Consider the following 26,603-nt stretch of genomic DNA (forward strand, 5'->3'; position numbering starts at 1 on the left):
CGCTATTACACTTGATTTTATTACTCATCTAAGTGCCAAAAATGACAGTCACTTGTGGGTGTGTATTTATTTCACAGTTTGTTGCATCCTGGTTTATGTTGTGTTATCTTAAAAACAGGATCAATAGGGTGAGAACTGTATAGGTATTATATGGAAGTGAAAAAATGCGTAATTTTCTAGAAGGGGTTTAACGATTACCAATTGCGGAAGGTAAATGAAAACCTTGGTTTGAAATTTCCTCTGGGCTTTACTGAGGTGGTGAATTGTTTTACCTTCAAAATTAGAGGAAAAGAAAGAAACCTATCTACATACGCGAATGGTATATTATTTTGTAACATTCACAAATTAACATATGGTTTGATAGCCAAAATATGTACGTAATATTTGGAAAATAAGGATAAAACGTCAATTGGAATTCACCACAGCATTCACATAATGGAAGTTATCTTTTTTACAACAAGCTATCCTTGATGATTTGTTGATTTCGTTTTGCGTTTCCACGCGTTCTCAGAAACTCTTGATGAAACCAAAAAGTTGAATAAGGATATATTCTCAGTTAATACATTGAGAAGCAAGCTAAGTTGCTATGTGTTTTTGGTTGGATCTTTTAAATAATATACAGCTAATAATGAATGAATTACTAAGTTGGAAAAGGATAGACTTATTAATAAAATGGAATTATTTGGCAAGTAGAATAGAAACAGAATATGTACTCTGTTCTTATTATTTAATTTCCATTACATATTTAAACTATTTATGTTTCTTTGATTTTGAACTTAGATTTTAGAGTACCTCGGATCCACCAAATACCTTCTTAACCCCATTTCTCTAGGGCCGACAACCGAAATTTCCTTATCTGTCCTAGCCTTTCCTGTTCAGCCTTTTCTACGAAAAGTTTTTGATCTATTTTATTGCTAATTGCAACTGAACAGACAGTCGATAAATCGATATGTTTACATACGAACTCGTTATAGCATCGCGAAGTGCGACTGAGAGCTACGTCATCGTGACACGTGTAGTAAAAAATGCAGGTTATTGATGTTCTCGTAGTGGAGTTTTGTTTTAAATAATCTGTCATTTAACTATGCAGTTGTGTGGGGTTGTAAGATTCTTGAAGGAACCCTGGTACGCAAAGAGATGCACAGATTTACCTAGAGTTTAAATCTCCCCTTCCCAACATGGCTACAGCGGAAAAAAACATTTTATGGCGTGAGATGGGAAACTATCAAATGACCCCAGGCCTTAAGGGTAGCTGGTGACAATACTAGAAGAAACCGCTCATATCTCCCTTGACAAGCCTGAAGTCCTTGAAAATTATTTTGATTGAAATGAAAACTATCACCACACGTGACACTGTAGTAATTGAAAATGCCATACCTTCCATCACGAAAAAATAATCTCAAGTGCTCCTAGACTTAGTTTGCCGACACGAACGGCAAACTATAGTAGATCCGATGTTATTGTTCCCATTACAGATGATTATTCATTGACACTTGGAAACTATAACAACACTTACAATAGTTTATCTGATAAGATCCGATAGGCACAGATCTTGGTTAATCCTAGATATCAGTGACATTCACACGACAGTCGGCGCGAGTTGCCTAATCCTGTGATAACAAATTGATCACTCATTGTATGTTATTAAAATACCTAGAAATATAGATTTGTTCCTTTGCGCCTAGCTTAGGTAGAAGAACAGTAGCAAGTTTGGCTCATGATGACACGAAATTTAAAGACTCGACTTCATCTGTCCAAAATATAATCAAGTAATCATCATCTTCATGATAAAGACAAAGACATCAGACAAATGTAGTGACAGTGGCATCTTAACTTATAGCATTTTCATCATCCACGACTCCTCGTTTAGCCAGATATACACTGGTCTCTATATCTACAAATATTTTCCAGTACGTCAAACTAATATTTATGCTGTCACTGATCTGGGCAGACTTGGCACGTCACGTCGGGTCTAACGTCAGAACACGCCCAGCATGGCTGGTGACGCTTCCAGTTTCCAGCCAAAACATAATATTGCGTATTAGTCTGGCCTGATGAGACCGTACCTACAGTATAGCTTAATTATTGAAAATATCGTTTTTAATGAATAACTGTAAAAACATTGCAAAAAGCAGTTACGTAAAAAAGTTTGAATATCCAGATAATTAATGAATACTCTTAAGAAACTTTACATTAAACCTGTACATAAACACCTAACTTTATCCGCAAATAACTCTAGTGTAACAAAAAACACACATGCCGAAACCTCATGGTGCGCCTGCGCGTAATACTCCGTCCAAAACAAACAATTGCGCCGACTTGCGCATCATAACAAAACACTGACGACCGCGCAGACAGTCCAATAACACTACACAAAATCACTGAAATATCAACCTTAACACTATTGAAATTAAGCACTTTTCACGTTGAACCCAACGTCACAATGGCGGCACTCGCGCGCAACTACCAAGCGTCAAAGATGAAGAACGCGTGAAAATTTATGTCGCTATCCGCCATTTTATTAGCAAACCGCTCGTTTCACATTTATAGCGTATTTTATTCATATTTAACTGCGGTTATTAGCGATTGTGGAGACGGTCGGCGCCGCGCGCGCTTACTAGCGGTCTGGTCCAAAATAGAAAAACTAATTGGCCAGACGGCCAGACGGTTAGGGTTGAAGCTAAAATTACGTATCAGATCCGTGAAGATTCACATCTGAACGTGCTCAGCCAAGCCAAGGTGTGACACGACGAAAGCCACAAAAATAAAGTTTGTTGCGTTGGCTTTGAATTTATGAACCTTTCTTACGTTGCTAATGATTCTTATTTGCACTTGCACTATTGTAAATAAGTTATGCCTAGAGTAATTCGGAAACGGTTTATTGCAATTCGTAGGAAATGAAGAGTACGCTACGAAACCAAAATAGCATTTGAACTTAAACAACGGTTACGTACATAAGTGGAAGTAGGTAAATTCAGGTGTCACAATTCAAATCAATGTTTCTTAACAACAGCATCAAAAGAACAAATAAAACCCATAAACAATGTGCCCACTTCAATCAGTGAAGCGTAATCGACGTAACACGAGCCTATTAAGTCACCAATGGCACTTTGGACACCGGTGGCCGAGTGGCAGTTCAATGACATAGTATTTAACTAACTGTAAGGGGAGACTGCAGTTGGTCCTAAATTAACAGGAGATAAGACCTTAGCAAATAATGAGGTTAGTAATGATATTAGATTGTGATTAATGTGAATGGTAAACTGGAACATGAAATATTTTTGTCTATTGAGGAAAGAAACAGAAAGATAGACGACGTCCAAAACACAAAAAGAAATGGGGGTTCATAATTTCCATATCATTTTACTTACAGTAGCTGCGTGTTATCGTAAAGTAGGTAGATATTGTTTACGTATATTGTTTATATAGCATTTGGAACACAACCGGATAGGGCTTAGAATTGTGATCCAATAAATAAAAGATGTCATTAAAATCATGCTGAATATTGATGAAAATACAAAATAACCTATTAAGTTAAGACTCATCGTGAGTTTTATATAGTATTTTTTTTCCATTCAACATCATCTAATCTAGATCCCAATATCTGAATTCCCGTAAATGTTCCCATGTGAATTCCTATGAAAAAATCTACGAAGCTCATTAAGCAAGTTGTGTGTCATTATCCACTTTGTATACAAAGGCTTTCGTGATACATCACGTGTTGCGTGATCATCATCATGATACCAATTACCAATCGTTAATATCTGCACGTGCTACTATACTGTGTCCTTTAGTTTTTATATTATCTTTATATGATTCTCTAAGGGGCTTAGAAGATAAAACTAGGATTTAGAACCCTTAGAAATTTAATCTGATATAAATTGGATCTAAATTCTTAGTAATATTAAATATCTTTCTCTGTCCAAAACAAACCTTGGTAGAAGACTACCTAATAACCTCAAGTATGAAGAAATGACCGATTCTTGGCTGGTTTCCAAGAAAGCAACCTTACTTGAAGATCTCAATTCGGAAAGATTAATAGCAGATCAACATTGAATGCAAACATTTTGGCGTTTTATGGCTTTCAAGTTAAAGGAGAGGTAAACAATGAAATAGTTAGCCTCGGTTAGGCTAACGCGATCATAATTTGCTAGAAGTACTTCTTCGCAAATAAAAGGACGTGGAAAAAGGAAGGAAAGATTTTTTCATATCATGGGTGTCTTTTCCTTACGCACTGACCACGTCAACTTAGATAGCGAATCTGCAATAGTGCCTACGGGTTTTCCCAGCTCTACAAACGTATACATGTTTTAGGAGTGCAGCATACAAATAAGGATGAAGAAATAGATGAAATAATTAATATAATATCAATTTATAGCAGTCTGAGTAAGTAAATATTGCTTTTATTATGGGCACCTTTTAGATCTCGACGCATCATCAACGTGTATTTCTAGTTGAAAGTCTGGTTTTCACATATTGAGACACATTGCATCCCAGTGGCGAAATAGAATTTCACAATTAGTTAGGTATGACACTGCGTAGTGTTACCAAACTATTGAAATCAACAGTTCCCGGAAAATTATCCTAAATTATTAGAGAACAAAGACTAATGATGAATAATAATGATTCATTTCTCGGTATTACCAAGTGATTCGTGTACAAAAAGCTGACGCGCATGCGCGTACTATCGCATATCAACAAACATGGCGCCTATACTAGGTAACAAGAACACTCTCAAAACTGAATCAGTACACCTTTTTACGAAACAAAATACTATTTTTACTCATTATCTCATTTTTGATACGACTGTAGATAATAATAAGCTTATTTGCAGAAGATTTGTGTTGATATTTTTATCTTGAAAGTAAAGACACTCCACGTATACATTTACCTCTCATTACGACATCGGTTTAAAAAGAATAAAATCATCAACAAACAGCTGCATCATTTAAATCAATTCCTTGCTATCATCATATCATTAAATTCTTGATACATTATTGATCCTTCTCACATCCTCTGCTTTCCTAATCAGTCCAGAAAGACAAGCACATTAATGGCTGGCTAAGATAGTCATCCCACTACCAAGCAATCGGTTTTCATTTCACCAACCGCAAAGACGTACATTTCATAAGTAAGTACCACATAATCCAGAATGACTAATCTGCAATAATTATCTCAAACGTCATACACATAACAAAACTAATTTCTGAGAATGTCGCCCAGATGTTGGTAACATCGTACGCATAAGCTTGGCACTGACAATGCGTGAGCGCCGTAAAATTAGCCTGCATTCGCACTTGTGACGTCATGACGCGTCAGAAGCGTCTGACATCACGAATGTTCCACTTAGCGTCTGGTGAGATGGAATTTTGATCTTCTTGAAAAAGCTGTCCTGTTTTAAGATTAATCAGATCATATTAAATTCAATCATGCACATGGTGATCGAATCATAAGACTGCACGTAAAATAAGGCCCTTTTAAAAGCTTTGGTACCTTCTATTCAAATGTTCGTATAACTTCTTTAAAACCGTCGTGATGATTTCATTTTGACATAAAAAACTAAAACACTCATATACTTTTGAGCCGAATCTGAGGATATGAAACGTGATGGTGAAAGACCAATTTTGGAAGATGCAAAGTGGTACAAATTGGTACTAAGCTGCATGAGAGTTGAAACAGACCCCAGTATAGTTCGGAAAAGTTAAGCAGATGATGAAAAGGGGTTGTTAAAAGCTCAAAGCTGAGCCCAACATTTCACCACAGCCCGTGTAGTAGTGACGTACAAAGCTAACGCAAATAGAAGCGGCATATAATTTTAGATGGGAGGTTAAACGCAGATGTTATGACGGCCGGTGTCATAAAACATTTCTTTGTTTGGGTGGTGACGCTGGCAATGGATTTCATGCGTAGATTTCAGAATTTGTGGATGGGTAACGTCATGAGCGCGAAAGGAATGGAATTTGAGAAAGACCCCGCGGGAAACCTGGTATCCTGCATTATCTCTAGACTATAGACGGCGTAAAGTCCTATCTTATGAGTAAAGTCCTAGTCAGTTAAATTTTTCTCATATTTTGGAGGCATAAGACACCAACTAACGCCTACATGAAAACGCTTAGCAACTGAATTGAACGGTAGTATTGTGTAAATTTTACTCTTAGGTAAAACAAACTACAAAACGGGTCGTCAGTGTACTTCCGAGAATCAAAAAGGCATTCAGATTAAGTAATATTTTTATTGTATTTACACGGAATTCAGTCTAATACACAGTATAAAGATAAGACAAGGCAGACGAAATAAAACTTCCTTCAACAAGAGTACAGCAACCAGTAATAAATTAGCCGCAGTTTTTACGTCACCAAAACACTAACTATTTGCTTTGTTAAGCCTTGGTCACACTGAGAAGCAAGCGAATGACGTTTAATAGTCAGCCTGTCAGTGTTAGACAGAGTTGGTCTGTACCAGTGACAAAAGATCACTGACATTATGTTTTTACAACGAATATTTGCATGTGTGACCGAGGCTTTAGCTGGGTACACCGTGTCACAAAAGATCAACAGTCTCACATACATTTCGTGGAATATATTGTAAATGAGATTTCTGCTTTATTTGTTGTGGTTTTGTGGCACCATTTATTTAGGTCTCTATTGCTGGTAAAAATTGTGTCATCCTAAATTGCTTTGCCTTTCTTCTTTTTATCCAATTTATCGAAAGGTGTTACTATCACGACCATCTGTACTTTTCCTATCACATACAGCAGAAATGTATAATGCGTCAAAATGATTTATTTACATTATTATAAATAAAACATTTATCTACTCGATTTTGTAACTGAATCGTATGGATAACATTATCAACGGCAGCTTAGTATGCTGTCAATCTCACTTAATAAACAAACTCCAATCTTGAGCTTGTAATCCAAAAGGGCTGGGGTTTTTCCTTCAAATGTTATTTTAATAAGATATGACAGACTAGAAGAATTTGATTAATGGGCTAGAAAAAGTAGAGCAGAAAAGAGATGGATCGTTTACGTGGATAATGGAAATGGCCTAGAAACAAAGATACGAGAACATCTTAAGATCACAGGAAAAGAAGAAAGATAGTAAGTGCCTATTAGGGAAAGAGGAAAGGAAAAGACTAGGCTGACCCTGATCTTTCCTCAGAAATAAAATGTAAAGGAATAGGTGCTGCTGCTATAGAGAATGACAAAAAAAAAATATCTCACTACTAAAGAATTGTCACATTTCAATCTAGCTCAGAGCAACTTCATACATTTAAACACAAACTAAATAGTTTTAATGATTCATCATCGCGAGTTGTGTACATATTTATAAAAATATCACGGTTCCACAGTATGTACATTGTGTACACAATATTTGTATGTACATAATTTTAAAACGTCACATAGAAAATTACTTCGCAGAAAATGTTTGTTTGCATCGCGAGTAAACATCTGGGTATTTGGTTCGGACTAAATTGGTCTTATGGGGCTAAACTCAGTAACCCTCTTTGTATCATTCTATTCTTCTTTTCTGTGTACCGCAGGGTCCATATTGTCACCTTCTACTATTTGCCAACCTGATGTATTTCACATATTATGCAGTGCAACCAATAATATATCGAGTACATTTAAGGATGTTGTAGGTCAGTCGGTGTCTTATAGGCTACCAATTGCACGGTGCCAAAAAAGTGAGGTCTTACGGAAAAGAACCAGCAATAACTCTCACAACTGTTTAGACAAAGAATTGCGCATTTAGCGTCAAGCTCATCAATATAATCTCATGGACATCCAAGGGTCCAGACATACATTAATGACCTCCAACGACAACTATTAGTGAGGCATTCCTCGACATTATTGATACCGGATCGCGCCGGTTAGAAGCGGTTACACATTTGTGGTTTAAACTTCTTATTAAAGAGTTCATCTTTGTTATGGCTTATTGGAATGGTACTGCGAGTCTGTCTGATAGTTTTGCAGACTATTGGTACTTTGATTTTTACTATATATCATGTACAGCCCAAAGTTTACACCTGTGTATGTTCGACTTGGCTAACGTAACAGCAGCTTTAGACCAGATTTTGTACACATATTGTTAGGTTATTGTAGTGAATTCCAGATTTGCACCTATTAAAATGAAAATAAATTTTTCATTGTCATAAACATCTTACAAAGTACAGATATTCGCGCCATATATTGGCATAGTAACACGTAAATACATGCTGCGCCCGCGCCGATCGTGATAGCACTGTGAGAAACAGGTTACTATGGTTCACGTTGTACATAAATAACTATTGTAATGGCTCATTTCAATTAGTTTGCAATTACAATACTGATGACAAGGCTCGCATGGAACTTGTGGGATATACCCATGAACTCATATTTTGATTAGGTAAAGAAACAACTTGAGGGAAAAGCGAGTAGAAATCTTGATGGTTGAATGTTTGTGAAAATCTAAGGTAATATCTAGCAGTGGTATATACTTCTTTGGTTGATAGTAATATGCATTGATAACACCTAATATAACTGAACAAGTACAATCTACGTAGTAGGAGCATTTCTGAAATATAATACACGTATCTATCAAAAATATCATGGTGAAATAGTTGTTCCCTTATGTGTCTTCAAAATAAAAACTAATACATTTAAATTATAAACAAAACATGACGTAAAAAAATTGCAAAGTTTTTCCGTACCTAAATAATTTTCAATGACGGTTGTTGTTATGAAAGTTACAAAAGCAAAGCCTAAGATTATTGATAAGTGTAATACCACCCTAACTTACGTTGTCGGTTAACATAAGAGGCACAAGATACTATTTGCGTAAGATCTGTAAGTACACACGCAAGTAACCAGAGCTGTTGATAAGGGAGACAAGTGTGATAACATGATAAATACCAAACAAAGCCACGGCACTCGCTTGTCGCGTGGTTACTGGGTAGGTGTGTACCAGGTAAAAAATCCAGGACTGATATCCTTGACATCTACGAAACCGCATTGAAGTGGTAATTAATGCTCAATCCTTCTCTTTGTAAGAGGAGTCCTGTACCCAACAGTGGCACGATAAAAAGGCTGATGATAATGATGATATTCTTGACAATAAACACCATCATCATAGCTTTATGAATTCACTATCTATTAGTACAGGATATCCTCTCAAATTAACTTCCTACAGCCAAAATGTTTACCAAAGTTGACAGTCACGTGACGCCGTGGTATAAAACTAGCAATATTTGTATAACGACCGTAGACTCACCACACGTGATGCGGCGCGAAAATATTTGCTGATGAACTGACAGCTTACCTGACAAGAAGACAAAAATTATATGTAAAGAGATATAAGTATTTTACATAAATATTACCCACTTATGAACTAGCTGAAATCTGCGGTTTGTCGCCCACACTGACAGGATCTACATGGGACCTACGCAGATGGTGTAAAAACATAGCCCTACTTGGCAGTCTGGTAGAGAGTAGACTTTTCTTCTTAGGGAAATATTTAACAGATCAGTAGATTTGAAACTTTATTAGGATAAATACAAGTTAGCAACTGTTTCACACAGCAATTAAAAAAGTAATTGGCATGAACTTTGAGCAATTGAAACACTTGTAGAGTTCATTGATTCAAGAAATGGTTCTGCCTTAGGTGATAGTTTAAATCTTTCCGATATCCTAATTTTTCATCTCATTTTCAATCCGTAATCGTCACGGACTAGACTCAATGTCTCTGTTCAAGAGTGTAACGTCAAGAGTTAGACTTATTTTTTACGTAGGTACTTTATTTAGAAGGATTTGAAAGATACAATGAAAAGTAGCAAAAATAATGTTTTCTTTATACAGAACAGATAAGTGACGACTGTTTCAGTATTCTCTAAAACAGTTACTGAATACAAATATTTTACTTGTTAATTGCAGATATCTATTCTAGGTTTATTGTAGGTGCCCCCATGTTTGAAACACATACCTAAATACATACAGTTGTGTCTTATCAACTCGGCTAATTCTATTTTGTGCTATCAGCAGTACTATCCAATCATACTATCCAATTAGGTAGGTCCAACTTCGAGAAAGAGGTCAACCGCCGAATCCAACTCGGCTGGGCAGCGTTCGGGAAACTACGCAATGTCTTTTCGTCCGACATACCCCAGTGCCTCAAGACGAAAGTCTTCAACCAATGTGTGTTACCAGTGATGACTTACGGCACCGAAACGTGGTCTCTCACTATCGGCCTCATCTCAAAGCTCAAAGTCGCTCAACGAGCTATGGAGAGGGCTATGCTCGGAGTTTCTCTACGTGATCGAATCCGAAACGAGGAGATCCGTAGACGAACCAAAGTCACCGATATAGCCCACCGGATTAGCAAGTTGAAGTGGCAATGGGCAGGCCATATTGCTCGCAGAGCAGATGGCAGATGGAGCCGAAAAGTGCTGGAGTGGAGACCACGGACTAGCAAGCGCAGCGTAGGACGTCCACCAACGAGGTGGACAGACGACCTTATAAAGGTCGCCGGAAGACGCTGGATGCAGGTCGCTTCCAACAAGTATCTGTGGAGATCAAAGGGGGAGGCTTATGTTCAGCAGTGGACGTCCTATGGCTGAGATGATGATGATGATGATGATGATGATGATGATGATGAGCAGTACTATTGTTAGATATTCAATGCCAGTGGCTTCAAGTTGTAAATAATCCTGTGAATAGTCTGCGATGAATAGTCTGCGATGTCTGGAAAAAACGAAACCCTGACTTTCTTGCGTTTTTCTGTTTATAAATATGTTACCATCAGCCAGGGCAGTTTATTTATTTCTTTATAAACACAGAGGATGCTTTTATTCCAGAACAACATATCGAAGATCATACTTTAGTGATATGTAATGAACAATGTTAGGTAAGCTTTTACTAGCCAATGGTAAAGGTAGGATCCTTCGACAAACGGGTATTATGGTTTGGTGAAGTTTGGGGAAGTCAGAGATAAGTCACATACTGCTGAGGCAATCAATAAAATACCCACAAAATAACGAACTACTTTCAGTCTTACAGTAGCATAAATTAAAGCGAAACACTTTCACAATTCATTTAATTCATTAAAATACCTTCGTTAATTATAGGATGTGAACCGACGTGAATAATTATCTGTAAAAACGTAACCAAGTGGTACTACCATATATGTACATATTTCTTGTGATCTAATTAAACAGTGTTGTCATTTGACACGCAATGGACAACATCCCGTCTTAATAAATAAGTGAGTGTGTTATGTGTATGACAAAAGGCAAAGGCATATACAGAAGTTTATTAAATAAAACAGGCCTCACATACTGTTACTGTTACAGCCTTTTATCGTCTCACTGCTGGGCACAGGCCGCCTCTCACAAGGAGAAGGATTGAGCAGTAATGCCTCACATACATGAAGAACAAATTCTGTTACAAACTCTTCTGTAATCCTTACTAACATTATACATGCGAAAGTGAGTTTGTAACGTTTGCACGCTAAAACGACTGTGCAGGTGGATTTAAAGCCAGGAGATACATGGTAGCCGCAATACAGGACGCTTATTTTTGTTGGACACATTTCCCAAGACTTTACTTTTTCAGATCCCAGCACTAATAAATTCACATATTCCCGAGCTTTCCAGGATACCTTCACTTTATTTGTCTTATTTTGACCTATCAACATTATTACTATTTTGTTTGAATTCTCTTTAAAAATATCAATCATAATAAAAAAGATTTCGAAGTCTTTACTTTAAACCCATTTCAAGTTATTTCCTAGACTTAATCTTCTGACTACACCTTCACTATGCGTATGCGCACATGGAAAACTCCGGCGCATGGTTAAGGACGTAACAATCAGGTCAAGATGAAAGACGCCCTTACATACTAATGTCTGTGACTAGCTCTGTCTGCTGACGTCAGGCTCATTCCTAGAAACTACGAGAAAAGGAAAAATGGTAGAACTTGTTTTAAGCTCATAATTTTGCGAACTTCATTCGTAATACAAGACTAACTTGGTATGGATCCAAAGAAATTTGAAAGAATTGAAGTAGGAATAGCAGTACAGTAAGTTATGGAACCTTTGCCCAGTTATAATTCTCCTAACATTTTAATTATATTTTAGGCAATTTACCTGAAAACACAACCACTTCAGTTTACAAAGAATAAAAAAATATCTTTCATTCATAATCAAATCTAATTTAAAATTATTAAGAAAATTACGCAACCACAATAATTGCCTAATCATCAAACAAAGATAAAGTACAATTTAAAGATTATTTTCGCGCGGATTTACGATCTACAGCGCAACAGTAACGCCATCTAGCGGCTAACACCTGAACTACGTAACCACTATATCGATCCACGTAATGCCACCGATACAATGACAGGTAGAGCTAGTGTTGTGTTTGTTTATATTGTCCTAACAAATGAAGATGATAATGACGTATTTCTACAGGGTACAACTTTCACGATTACTTTATCGCGTAACACCAGTTAAACAAAAGAAATCGTTTATGTTTACACTACGTTCGTAAAAAGGAAACGTATAATTTTTTCTGATTAATTTTAGTACGGGTCTCTTAAAAAAATCGAAGTTATTTGACGATGGGAGCCAGTTGCCGTAAAGTGTGATGATAAACAAGTCATCGAAGTAAAATTTCAAATAATAGTCTATTAGTTGCGCAGCAAACAATTTTGTCCCTAAATGATTTACTGCGCATTCACACCTTCATATTACACCATGACAAATCATCCGTACAGTAATTTAACTTAAACTATGAAAGGTACCAATCATCTATACTAATATTATAAAGCTGAAGAGTTTGTTTGTTTGTTTGAACGCGCTAATCTCAGAAACTACTGGTCCGATTTGAACAATTCTTTCGGTGTTAGATAGCCCATTTATCGAGGAAGGCTATATGCTAAAAAAACATATAGCTTTTTATCCGGGTTCGTGCAGAGGTTCCCACGGGATGCGGGTGAAACCGCTGGCAGAAGCTAGTAATAGATATTATTGTAGAAGTTACCCAAGATTCACATAGACAAATCAACATAACAAATACTTATTACACAAGAGTTATCATTCAGCATAATGGGGGCGCTAGATTTGTTTAAAAACACGTGACTCCATCACACATTCTTCACTTTCACTATACTTAAGACAATATGAGACTTCCTAACTTTTGATCTAAGATTGCAGCTGGATCTTAGTATCAATATAGCGGATTCTATGAATAACTTTGTATAAAACTACATTAACATTAATGTTATTATAATCTGTAAGTGATTTGAATATATTAATGTTAGCTGTAAGTTTGTGTAGAGTAAAATCATCTTTTACTTTTCTTTCCATACCATCTGTTGCTTCAAGGGTTTTCCCATAACAGAGAATTGACCTCGCATTATGAGTAAGGACATTCGCTTTTACTAGAAGGCCAAGTTCAAACTCAACTATATGTTATCCTTTAACTTGAGGATCGTCGTGCAAGTGATCAATGGACTCAGTACGTTATACAGTAACAATATTGTTATCTATATGGCGAACATAATCCATTATTATCAACTAATGTCTCTCTTCTATTGTTTTGATACCGATATGATATTCAAGATTATCAATGGCGTCATGTGGGGTTCTATTTTGATCTGCAGTTTTTGATTTGGGTTTTTTAATGGCATGAAGATTAAAAAAATAATTTAAAACTCTACGAAGTCTTCTTTTTTTAAGAGGAAATTGACAAAGTTTCTGTTGGCCATGGGTCCTTTAGGTCATTACAGTCATTTTTGTAATCAAAACTCCAAAAATTATGAATCAGTATCAAAGAGTTCTTTATTGTAACATAATCATGACGACGATATTACTTAATTTAGTGGATTTTGACATTTGACATAACCAATAACTTCCTATAGTCATCTTGTCTTTACCTAACGATAACCGACAGTCTTCCGTTGATAAACTTAACATTAAACTGGATTGTATAGGGTCGAGGCCATTGGATGTTGCTAGGCTACTGAAACGAATACTTTACAGTATTATGGGTCAATCAAAAACACTGTAGAAATTGGATTAAAACAGTGGACTATTAAGATAAATATTTAATGATAGGTAGGTATTTGTCAGTATTAGTGCAACAGTTATCTCCCGTACTAACCCCGACCCCTGCGAAGTTAAGATAACTTTTGAATAACCGACAATCACGCAGTTTCATATTTTACACCATGATTAAATGAGTTACGTTACAATCAAGCATATGGTTTGATCATACAAATTGATAAGTTTTCTCGAAACGGTAGATAATACGGTAGAAAAAGATATCAGAACTGTTTTTTACATCAGCACTCAAACGATCGAAACTACGATATTTTATGTGCTTCATTGAGGCTCCAAAAGGTAAAACGTTTAAAGGCCTATTATAGGCAAATGCTACGAATGATGAATTCGTGCCAAACTCATGATAGAAGTCATAGAGAAAAAAAACTTCCAAGTTCAAATGCTTCACGACAATAGAATAAATAAAACCAGGCACCATTGATATACCATGGAAACAAAAATTATAAATACGGAATTTCGTAACTATACAATTAATTCATCTGGGAGTTAGTTAAGTTAGCTACGGCTGCCGCTAAAGTGGTTACAAGACAAGATCAGAAAATTCATCTAAGTATTTAAAAGGAACCAATTCATCGATTGGATTTGCTTAGCAACTTAAGATCTCACTTAGATAAAGTAGGAGCAACGACCTGTTGTGACAAAAAATGGTAGGTACAACATATCGGACAAGGAGAATGTAAGTACAGATACAAATAAGGATGTAGATACATGAGCGCCGGCTCTATTCTAAAACTGTATGTATGTTATGCTAATATTTTTTTATATTAGCATTTGTGCTGTCAGATTAGGACGTAACAAGAATATATTTGAAGAGAAATAACTGTACCATGCCAATATGAGTACGTTAGGTCTCAGCATGGTTGTTTGTGTGAACAATCCAAAAAATATTTTGTAGTTGAGATATCCATATCTAATTCAGGTTACTATTGTAATTGTTCGCATAGAATATTTTGTTTCCAATGTTCTTTCCATCATAAAACTTAATTAATATCTGTTACTGTCTGAATTGATCCCCCAATAGAAGAATTTATTGGAATCAAAAGCAGCAACCGTGAGGATAATCAGATTTCTTTTAAAATGGTGACCCTGTTCTTGAAAGTCTACAATAAATTAACGTTGAAATACATAGAACTCATACTAAAACAAAATTGTCACAAAATTCAAGAGAATTATTTACATAGGTATTTATGAGCACATGTTCTGTCATGCTCAGTTTATAAGGAGTTACAGACGTTGCCAAAATGTTTATTGAAACTGTAGCATGCTCCCACGCATGCAGTGAGTGTAAGTGCAACAATGAAGAACTATTCAGAGAGACAAAAAGAATTATGAACTCAAAACACTTTGATTCAAGAAGCTTTTTAATTATTCGAACCTTTGTCTGAAATATTCTAAGGAAGATTTTTTCGGATAGCTAAAAATAACTTACGTTATTCAATAATAATAATGATTTATTGAAAGAAAGACGCTCCACAACCGTGAGGTGTGCAGTCTCAGAGAATATCTTCTCAAAAGCGACGTGGGTATGCATCGTGATATGGTAGCAGTGGACAAAGGACTCACCCCGCTATCGTTGGCAAATGAGAACTGGCGCAGACCTGTGGTACTAACTACCCATGATGGCAAGGAGGTATGGCAGAGCAAACAGCTACACGGACGCTTCTTCGGGGCTCTTCATGGCCCCGATGTAGACTTCAATGCGTCCGTATCTTGGCTACGCTTCGGTGACTTGTTTGGAGAAACCGAAGGGTTTGTATGTGCAATTATGGACGAAGTTATCCTTACGAATAACTACCGGAGATATATCGTGAAAGACGGGACGGTTGACATATGTCGGGCATGTCACCATCCGGGTGAGTCTATCAGACATATTATATCTGGTTGTTCTCGTTTGGCTAATGGTGAATATTTGCACAGACATAACCAAGTGGCCAAGATTATCCACCAGCAGCTTGCTCTGCAATACAACCTTGTAGACCTTGAGGTACCGTACTACAAGTATGCGCCCGACCCAGTTCTCGAAAAGGACCATATCACGTTGTACTGGGATCGATCTATCATCACTGACAGGACTATTGTAGCCAATAAGCCTGATATTGTGGTGATAGATCGATCAGCGCGCCGCGCGATGATAGTCGATGTCGCCGTTCCGCATGACGAGAACCTTGTGAAAGCTGAGAAAGAGAAAAAAATAAAGTATTTCGACTTAGCGCACGAGGTTGTCGCCATGTGGAGTGTCGACACGGCTGTTGTTGTGCCGATTGTCGTTACGGCCAATGGTTTAATAGCCAAGAGCCTCGACGAACACCTCAGGAGGCTCTCGTTGGGCGGCTGGATCAAGGGACTGATTCAGAAGGCAGTACTCCTTGATACGGCACGTATTGTGAGGAGGTTTCTGTCTCTGGGACCCTAACCACCGGTACCTTGGACCCTGTGCCCGATATCGGTGGCAACCTATTTTTTATATTTTTAAATGTTTTTTATTTTTATATTTAATATTTAAAAATGTAAATTATATGCTTGAAAATAAATAAATACCAAAAATGATTTATTGCAATAAGCGCTGAACAAGAAAGGTATCATACTAGCATACTACTGAGACGCGAATTTTTATCAATTGAGGAAGAATCCTTTTCTTTACTTCCATATGTCCAAGTTAGTAGATATACTGCATGTGCAACAAATTACCTGAAACAAGAAAAGATGGAAATTAATTATTTACTCTTGGCAATGCTCTGAAAGTTCATCAACCTACTTCGAAAGTAAAGCAGTAACAATTAGGCCGAATTGAATCAAAAACAAACGGACACAATATCTTATTTTTTGCAAGTATGTACACAAACCTGCCTGTTATCTAGACAACATTAAACATTTGAGTGGAATGTAAATATAAGCGTATATTGTTATCTAAAAGAATAATGACAATATTAATTATTTGATGCCAGCGGCAGAGCAGTCTTTGGTCCATTTATATGTGAAAACAGCTACTGTTGTGTGTTTGTATTGTACACACATTTATTATAACGTAAGAGTGTTTTAAGATATTGAGGCGAAATCCTCAAAAGCAAAAAAAAACATGAAGACACTTTATAAGAACCTACATTTTAACCAACATCTCATGAGAGAAACTTTCCTACCATTTTAAGAGACATTTTCTTGTGTCCGGAGAAATGGGCTACTATTGTCACCTCAGGATGAATACCGCAGGCGTGACGATCTAGACGCCTATCGTTGAGACTGGTGGACTCGGTCGATGGATCGGGAAGTGTGGAAGCGAGATGGGAAGGCCTTTGCCCAGCAGTTTTTTTTTTGTTATAACTAACCTTTAATGTCCCACAAAGGTTAGTTCTAACAAAAAAAAACTTGTCATTAGTAGGCTCCAAGATACTTTTGGAAACAGTTGAAAAAATGTCTCATAAACAAACTACTCGTATATTTGTTGTTTACATTAACACTGTCACTTTTTTATGAGGACATAAAGATTAAGTTGTTAAAAATATCAGCATTGCAGCGTCTTATACAAATACCGTGGACAGTTTGTCGTCAGACGAATAAATATCTACGTCAAGATGACGTTTAATGTTAATCCCACCAAAAACATTAAATGTAAAAAAAAGCCAATCCTCTACGCAATTCCTCCACCGTAAAAAGTTTTGAGATCGCATAGAAGCCAAGTCCTGTTCTACTTTATTTGTAATAATAAATCAATATTTTGTGACTATATCAATAGTTTCGTTCACTTTACAATAATATTGACTTGGCCATGAGCACAATAAACTACAAATATAATACAGCATATCTTGGAGAGGTGAAAGTCAAACATGAAGTTTAATATCACTGAATTAAATACTTTTAGTTTATTCAATTGTTACTAAATTACCGAAAGTCTGTATCATCCAACATCAATGAACTGCACATGTACTATGGCGCATGTTTAGTGCATGGTGATCTCAAATTCCAACAAGTCCATAATCAGTCCAATCGTAAAATCATGTCCTTATAGAATTTATCAATTCAATGGTATTTACACATTCTTACAAGGAGCGACTTTTAACTTGTGCTCATGGCCAAGACAGTATTATTGTAATGTGAACAAAACTATTGATATAGTCACAAAATATTGATTTATTATTACAAATAAAGTAGAACAGGACTTGGTTTCTATGCGATCTCAAAACTTTTTACGGTGGAGGAATTGCGTAGAGGATTGGCTTTTTTTTACATTTAATGTTTTTGGTGGGATCTAATTTATTTTTTGTAGGTCTCTTTCTTCTCTAAGTATAGGTATAACAAATTAAATTAACTGACATGCAACTAACTCAATATATAACAAACTAAATATGTACACCTAAAGTAGCACGTAAACAATATTTTTTTTTACCTAAAAAAATTCGAAGTTGTCGAATTTTTTAATCGAATATCTTTTAGAATAAAAGAGATTTATTTCAGAGGTAGATGACGCTATCACATGAAATTATTTTATTTTTTTAAGTACTACTTATACTAAGCTATGTAACAAACCATAGCGCGATTTAGACCAGGACAACGCCATCTATCGAGCGAGCATGCAGTGTTTATCGCACTGCATTAATATGAAAGATTTTATCATTATTCATTTCATTTAAACCTAGCTTTTTTATTCATATGTTGTATATTTAATACATAATAACAATATACCACTACGTAACAATAAAACAAATAGTAACATTTTGTACATAAATATATAACAAAGTTATCAATGCAGTCAAAATTCATACACAATGTTCTTGAAAAACCGCAAATATAAATTTGTTTCCTATTTTTTTATTAAGTTTTAAGGTTTTTATAATTTTCCCTTTATATGTAGCTAATAACCTATCTTGGTGCCAAATTTGAAGGTTCTAAGTTTGCTAGAAGTACCTTAGACTTTTGATGATCGGTCAGTGAGTCAGTGACAAAATGGTGTAACTTTGATCGCTCATAACTCGTAAACTATTTATTCAAATGTCTTGTAATCTTGAGACTGAGCTTGTTCTAATACTTACTCTTGGTCATCGAAAACCTAAACTCCTAGCTTTGTTCACATGGAAGATACAGGGGGCTGAAATAGCCGCGAAACGCTTCGAGAAAAGATGGTACGGCCGTGCCCGCTTTGCTCGAGTCTTGGCTGGGGCACTGCCGTGCCCTCAGATATCCGTGATAGACGTGATAATGTTCGGTGCATCTTCAGGTGAATCGTATGCTAATTGTCTGATGTTAGTCGTGCCATGACAATGAATACTGATGAGTTTGGACAGACTATCTTTTGGACAAATAATCTCCTTCATGAGTATAAAAATATATTCTCTTTCGTCCGGTAGGTATTTCGCGGTTAGTAACCAAATCGGTATAACAGTTTCTTTAAACAAACTCTTCGAAAGAATACCTACTAGTCCAATCTAGTGATGTCTGGTTGCACACCTTCAAAGAGAACAAATTATCAAAAAATCTCGAATTCCTTGCCCTTCAGCAATATGATTTGCAAATTCTTCATATTGCGACCTTCGTTACTGAATAAAAAATCTGTTGAAACAAAACCGAACCCCTCGTGGCAATGCAAATCAATTTGCGAACATCCGATATCGACATATTTGGAGATATAATGTCAACATCCATGATATTAACAGCGTCAATAACCTTAGATTTCAACCATTGGAAGGATTCATAGCAATTTTTCCGTTGGATTACACAACATACTGGGTAGGTAGTCATATAGGACCAACTTTCGCTTCTGCAGTCATACCGGTTATCATGCTGTGCACTTCATTTGCATAGTGTTAACTTTGATTTGCTGATGGTTAACATGCATATCACCATAGAACTTAGCATAGCAACACATTGCAGTTTTCTATTATCACTTTGCATAATTATTCTAATTTTTTTTCAGCAGCATTATGTAATTTTTTTAGCAAGCAGCATCGTCGAATTGGCATTGGATACCTATACATAGCGAAAACTCTCCAAAATGAAATGAGATTATCGATAGCGATAGGTGATTGTTCAGTTAATATAGGTCATTAGTTTTTTTTTTAAGCTATTGCATAGCTTCTATCGCAGGCCTTGAGCGCGGGGACCAAATCCAGAAATTCCGTAACGAAAAAACCTCACGCTCCCCACTCCGACGGGCACGGAGGTGTGGTTTGAAGGCCGTGCAACGTCTAACGTCATGTCAGTTCGGCAGTCTTCGACACGGCGCTGTGTGTCGTGCGATTAGACGTATTGTACCACTTTACGGAATTCGCCCGAATCGAGACGAGCTGCTCCGAAATCGGACGAATACATAATCAGCTGTTTGTGAGAAAGTATATAGGTGTAGAAGTATTTTTTGATTTTGATTTTGATCAATGATATTATGATTCATAATTAATCATTATAATTGCATATGTTGATACAGAATGCTATGCAATAGCTTTACCGTGGCAGTCCCCGAGTGCCACACGTAATTTTTTTTTGCGGATTAGGGATTAAAATACCAAAAAATCTGGAATGTGAGGAAACATAAACAGAAGCATCAGCATGAACACCGTGACCCTTCAAATATAATCACAACAGATGCAGTCTGATATCGAATCAGTTGATCATTGTCTAGACGAGTTGGTCTAGATAATAATCCTGAATATCAAGGTCTGCCTGATAGGCCACGGATTGAGGCTGAAGTCATAAATACAGATTTGCATAAGACATTAGTTTTTATTGAGCAAGTTATACGTGTTAGGGTTTTCCTTCGATACGTAGGTAACTCTTGACTTTTTTCTTTACATCATCGTACCTCTATATCACAGTCTCATAAACAATTTGAAATTTAAATATTTGAAGAGTGCTGGCAATAACATATGTATGTTCATAAAGAAAGTCCCAATATTAATTCATAAACATGATTTTTTCTTAATCTATACGACGCATTTGCATTATCATTATACGACGCCATAATTAAAATTACTTTTATTTACCTAGGAGGGATACAATTTTAAGGTCAATATTTCAGTCTAGCTACAGCTCATAATAATTTACTATCTTCTAAGACCTGATATCGTTAAGGTCAGTAAATGAACAGTAGTTTATATCAAGTGCAACCACTAACTATCCAATACACATATTAACGAAACAGTTCAATTATTTAACTTAATTAAAATACTATATGTTGTTGGTATGAATATGTGTTAGTCCTGCCGGGGCTGCGGTATTCTTCGAAAGGGATACCGACGCCTTGGTACATAAAGGGTTTAAGAAGGAACACGGAGTTCTAGTCAGAAAGAGTCTGATATTCCCTCACGCTGCACCCACAGCGGAAGGACTTTCACTTTGAGCACCAAACATGGGATTTATTAATTGATGACAACTGGGAGTTTTCTCATAAAATTTCAGCCCTAGTAATCACCACACCATCTCTATACTAAAATATGACGTCACAGATTTATGGAGTAATCAGAGGTACTCAGCAACTCAAGTTCACCAGTTGTTGTCACAATACTAATGCTACAAATTAGTACTAATACCCTACTTTGTATATTTCTATGGGTTGTTTTACGCAAATCAAATGGAATGTTAATGTGTGTTTTCTTTACCCAACCGTGCCAGAATTAATGAGAGTAGTTTTGACAGGTGTCAAGCTCTGCTAAAGAGCTAAGCAATATTATGCTATTATACCTTTAGGGGGGTTCTTACGGCCAAAGCCTACTAGGGCTCCAGAATCCCACCCTTTAACCGTTAATTAGAGGACCCCTTGTGTACAAGTTCGGTCTCATAAATCGTATTGGTTTTCCTCGAGATATTTCCCAACTTCATTGGCTCGCTTAATATCTTACAAATCGTCATGTGACCCATAGGTCAGCAGACTCTATGACAGTATTATGAAATTCACTATAGCACAAATATTGTAGGTAACAGTAATAAGCTCTGTAGACATTTTGAAATTATATTTTCTTATGTTCAACTGCGCTAATACAGGTTTAGAAAACCGCTATTTTTATCCGCTAATCGGTAATGCTAATAAACTTGTTTTTAGGCTTACAGTTTACCGATCTTTGCCGCAAAGGTAAGTAGTATAAACCTAATGATCTCAATGTACACATATAAAATATTAAGCCCTGTCGTAAAGGCGATGCGTCGTTTTTACGTAATTTGTACGTCATAAGGTGATTATATATGGTATTTTAATGTGGTTCATTCAGGTTATAAAGACAGTATAGTCTTATAGCATGTATATGTTGTTCCACAGTAGAGGTATTTATTTATTTATTACTAAAATGTACACTGTTACAGATACGCATCCTGATCCTATGTCAAAACTCTGTTACCATTGATACTTAGTGCATTTTTAAGTTGATAATCGATTTACTAAGGTGTATTTGAAACTTATAAGCAACTAGTTTAATACAATTAATTACTAGTAATTAACTTATCTCTATCTATAGGTACTGATTCAATAAATTATCTCTTTATTTCATATTTCTTTTTTATTTTTCGCAAGATATTACTTAGCAAAAAAAAAAACTGAAACGTCGAGAAAACTACTGAATAATGTTAAGCCAACTTTTCTTTTCCAATCACAAACAAAAATATACTGGCTCGTATATACTTACTAATGTGGATTTTGGCAGACTAGTGTGTGTTTATTACCGCGTCGACTATTTTTGTGCGCCCGCGCACCGCAAGTTCAAGGGTGTTGTCAGTTGGAAAAATAAAAGAAAATAAGAGGGTATGTGTGTTAGTAGATTATGTCTAACATTTATAAAAAAATGACACTATATTTTACAGTAAAATATTATCGAGATGAAAAAAAGCTTTGGCTACAATGACCTAAAAAAAGTAATTACAAATAAAAATTGCCATTATAAATTACAAATAAAAATACCACGCATTTGATTTATCACGTACTAAAAGTGAAATAAACCTTCTATCATCGAAACAGTGCGATTGCCAACTCGAAGACGAATGGTGTGAGAAAAGCATTTCAGCTCGTACCTGCGATTTGTAGACGTCATTAAAAAACTTCAAACATAGAGAAGCTATGGTAGAAATGTGTAGTATTCTTTGGTCTGGCATTTTAATTAATTAATTTGATAATGGACTGTTGATATCTGATCTAATGAACGCCAAGTAGAAATAAGGTAAAATTGATTGAAATGTAACACTCATCATCATCATCATCATCCTCCTGCCCTTATCCCAATTTTTATTTGGGGTCGGCGCAGCATACTCCTATTATCAAAATTCTTCGGCGTCGTGCAAGCGCGTTATTGCCTGTAGGAACCGAGCGACGTTGCGCGGAAAATCCGCTAGTGTTAACTCGCTGTTACACGTTACACAGCGCTTAGCACGTCATCGTCTACCTAAGTAAAGGATGCAGAAGCCATTCAAATATCCTAAAGTTATAGTTCGGCCATTCAGAGAATGCGTTCCTGACACGTCGCGATTGAACTGACGACGTAACTACATTCATTGATTATTGATATAATAATGTTGTTTTAATGCTCCTCAATTGTTAAAACGGTAAACAACCAGCAAAAATATTTTTATCGTAACTGCAACGCCATTGCAAAGTTACGTCGTCAGTTCAATCGCGACGTGTCAGGAACGCATTCTCTGAATGGCCGAACTATAATAGTCTAGACAAATTCTACGGTTAAACCAGTCTGGCACGCTGTGGCCAAGATTAGATAATTTTATCTAAATGCCAGCACACTGTTTACTACATTTTATGTAAACAAACGCTACAAAGTAGAAAAGAAAGTCCTCACGTGACAGGGCGGATTCTTTGTCTGTAGATATTAGTCTTTATTTATTTATTTAATACAAACTACTAGGTTTATATCAAAACAAACTGCATATGATATGAAAGTGATTCTGTGACAATAATACAAATCTACAAGCTAAATCTTCGAGTACATTTCTTTAAAATAAAACGACCTTTTCAACCAAAACACATTAGAGCACGCCGCCGTTGGCATTACTTTTAAAAAAACACTTTTACTAAATCGATCTACATTTAATCATCATCCTCCGAGGCTCGGAGACTCCAACAATGTTGGAGTCGGCTTCCAGTCTAACCAGATGTAGCTGAGTACCAGCGCTTTATAAGGAGCGACTGCCCTATCTGACCTCCACAGCCCGGTTACCCGGGCAACCCAATACCCCTTAGTTAGACTGGTGTCAGAATTACTGGCTTCTGACTACCCGTAACGACTGCCAAGGATGTTCAATGATAGCCGGGACGGATGTTCAAATCGATCTACTTTTAATCAGCTTTAAAATAATAGTCACACCACCAACACATGGTGGTAAAAAAACGCGGGCAAAGTCAGAAGCACAATAAACATTGCGACAAAGATAACTACATGAATACTGAGATAACCTTTACCTCTAATGATCGTAAATTAATATTTTTCAAAGAGTATACTGTTCCAATATTAATTAGCTCAAGTCTGTGCTCTGTTGAGGTAATATCCCGTGTCGTACTGATTGTGAATCAAAGATTAGTTCATATTTTTATGGTCTTTTTAAGACTGCTTCAGTTTGATGTATCAACATAAAAGTGGCGATCAACATTAAAGTCTAACTGTGCACCAAAATTATCCAAGCGGTATTGTTGGCATCAGAATTGTGTTATCAAATCGGAAAATAGAAAAAAAATCCTTTTTCAACTGCTGAAAAGGAACAGGTTCTCAATTCACCGGAACCTTTTATTATCATTTTAAATAACAGTAGTAATGACAAATGATTCATTTTATTGACAGCGTCTTCCACCTAATTATCGTCATTAACATGGGTATTTCTGTGCGTCAAAATATTATAGATAAAGAGGGCACACCTTCTACGCGTGGGTGCTGATAAATAGGCGGTATTTATTGCAAACAAAGGAACCAAGACCGCCCTGTTGTCTTTCCTTGACCAATCAGAAGTTATCATAAGATAAGCCTCCAAATAAAAAACGGCATTCGAACAATTTCCTGTCATTTCGTTCTTCTAGTAAGTATGCATAGGCGTAAAAATTCCATTGTTTGCAAAACTGTAATTTTTCTTGCTGTTTAGGAAAAGAGGAAATAGTTTCAACAGTTACATTAAAAATATTGAGAGAGTAATCCTGAATAGCTATAATGGACCATATCAAGTTTTTTTTCTGTTTGCATACACATATATTTGATTACACAATCTATTGAACGCAAAAATCGATGCTTTTCCTTTTGTTGTAAACGAAGGGACCATACCCGACCCGTACTTACAGCTGTTCTATCTAAATTGGGCCATATCAAATCCTGTCAACCTCTAAAAGACACTAAGTATCACGAAAAACATCTTCATAACACAAAACTGAACAAACACAAACGTTATTTATATCCCGTCTGACTAACAAACAATAATTACAAGCCACTCATATTATTGCGGATGTCACGCTATGGTATGCATTCGGTGGCTGCTGGCCAAGAGCCACCAGGATACCCGTGGCTCATCCGTGTGTACCGCAGACATGGTTGACTAATGCCCGGCTTGTGGTACGAGCCAAAAGTAAGCTGGATGATGAAGTGTCTTTTGTTTCTTTTGATCTTCTATAACTGTTTACTTGAAGAGATATTGTTGGAGACGAATTAAAGCAGGCTGCAAACGCTTCAATATTGCTGGAACTATTCTGCTCATTTTTGCAAACTAAGGACCTTGTTGTTATTGAAAACATAGTTCCAATAGGTCCAGTAGGTGTATTTCGGAAATAGCAGCCCGCGAAATAATGATACTAATTTCAGCTGGGTAAATAAGTAGGTACTATTTCTTAGTGTTAAGCACACTAGTTATTATGGTGTTCAGTTTTCAGGACACCTCAATATTTTTAAGACCCAAATACGAACACCTACTTATTCCAGATCCGCTTCTTGAAAATTAGTATCCACAAAATACACGATAAACACCTAGCACTAGACACAGACATCTTCGTGACATAGCAAAAATAGCACAAAAAAGTCACCAATATCATTGATACAATAAACGTACCAAATTACCAGCAAATAGCTGAATAATATTCGGTTCAAATCGGTCTGTTTATTGCTATGCTAACAAAGTCGTGGAAGCACTAACTGGTCCATCACGAGCCACCAAGGTGATACCTTCCTTTCAAATACCTGCAGATGAGCTCAATACGATAGGAAATAACTATAAATGTGAAGCCGGTTTATTTTAGTAGATGAAAATAAATAAATACAAACATGTAAATATGTTACATGTAAATATGTTGTATGTGTTTATTAGTAAATACATTTATATTCGCAAAAAACGCATGATTTTAAAATATAAATTTTAATTTAATCTAAATGTAACCCAAAAACTACTAGAGCTACACGAGACAAACATTTTCATGATGGCAGATTATGTATTAAATATTTGATCAGCCGCTGAAAATATTCCGCAAACATCGATCAAGAATAGCCAAAATAAATTCTTAACTTATATTTAATTCTCATACTAAAATGCTGAACAGTAAAACAGCAAACAGTATGGAAG

At 36.2% G+C, this 26,603-nt stretch overlaps 1 protein-coding gene across 3 annotated transcripts in view; it reads right to left on the reverse strand.

Moving 5' to 3' along the window:
• Window positions 1-26,603, reverse strand: part of LOC124642738 (transcription factor EB) — a 121,923-nt gene that overhangs the window by 76,598 nt on the left and 18,722 nt on the right. Inside the window, exon 1 of one of the 3 annotated variants that reach the window (XM_047181356.1) lies at window positions 2,267-2,474. The exons of the other annotated variants lie outside the window; for them this stretch is intronic. The gene's annotated coding sequence lies outside the window, so the exon portion shown is untranslated. Of the gene's footprint in view, window positions 1-2,266; window positions 2,475-26,603 lie in introns of those variants that run through there. 3 annotated transcript variants of the gene reach the window in all.

This window comes from Helicoverpa zea, chromosome 25 (genome assembly GCF_022581195.2).
Source record: "Helicoverpa zea isolate HzStark_Cry1AcR chromosome 25, ilHelZeax1.1, whole genome shotgun sequence".
NCBI classification, from domain to species: domain Eukaryota; kingdom Metazoa; phylum Arthropoda; class Insecta; order Lepidoptera; family Noctuidae; genus Helicoverpa; species Helicoverpa zea.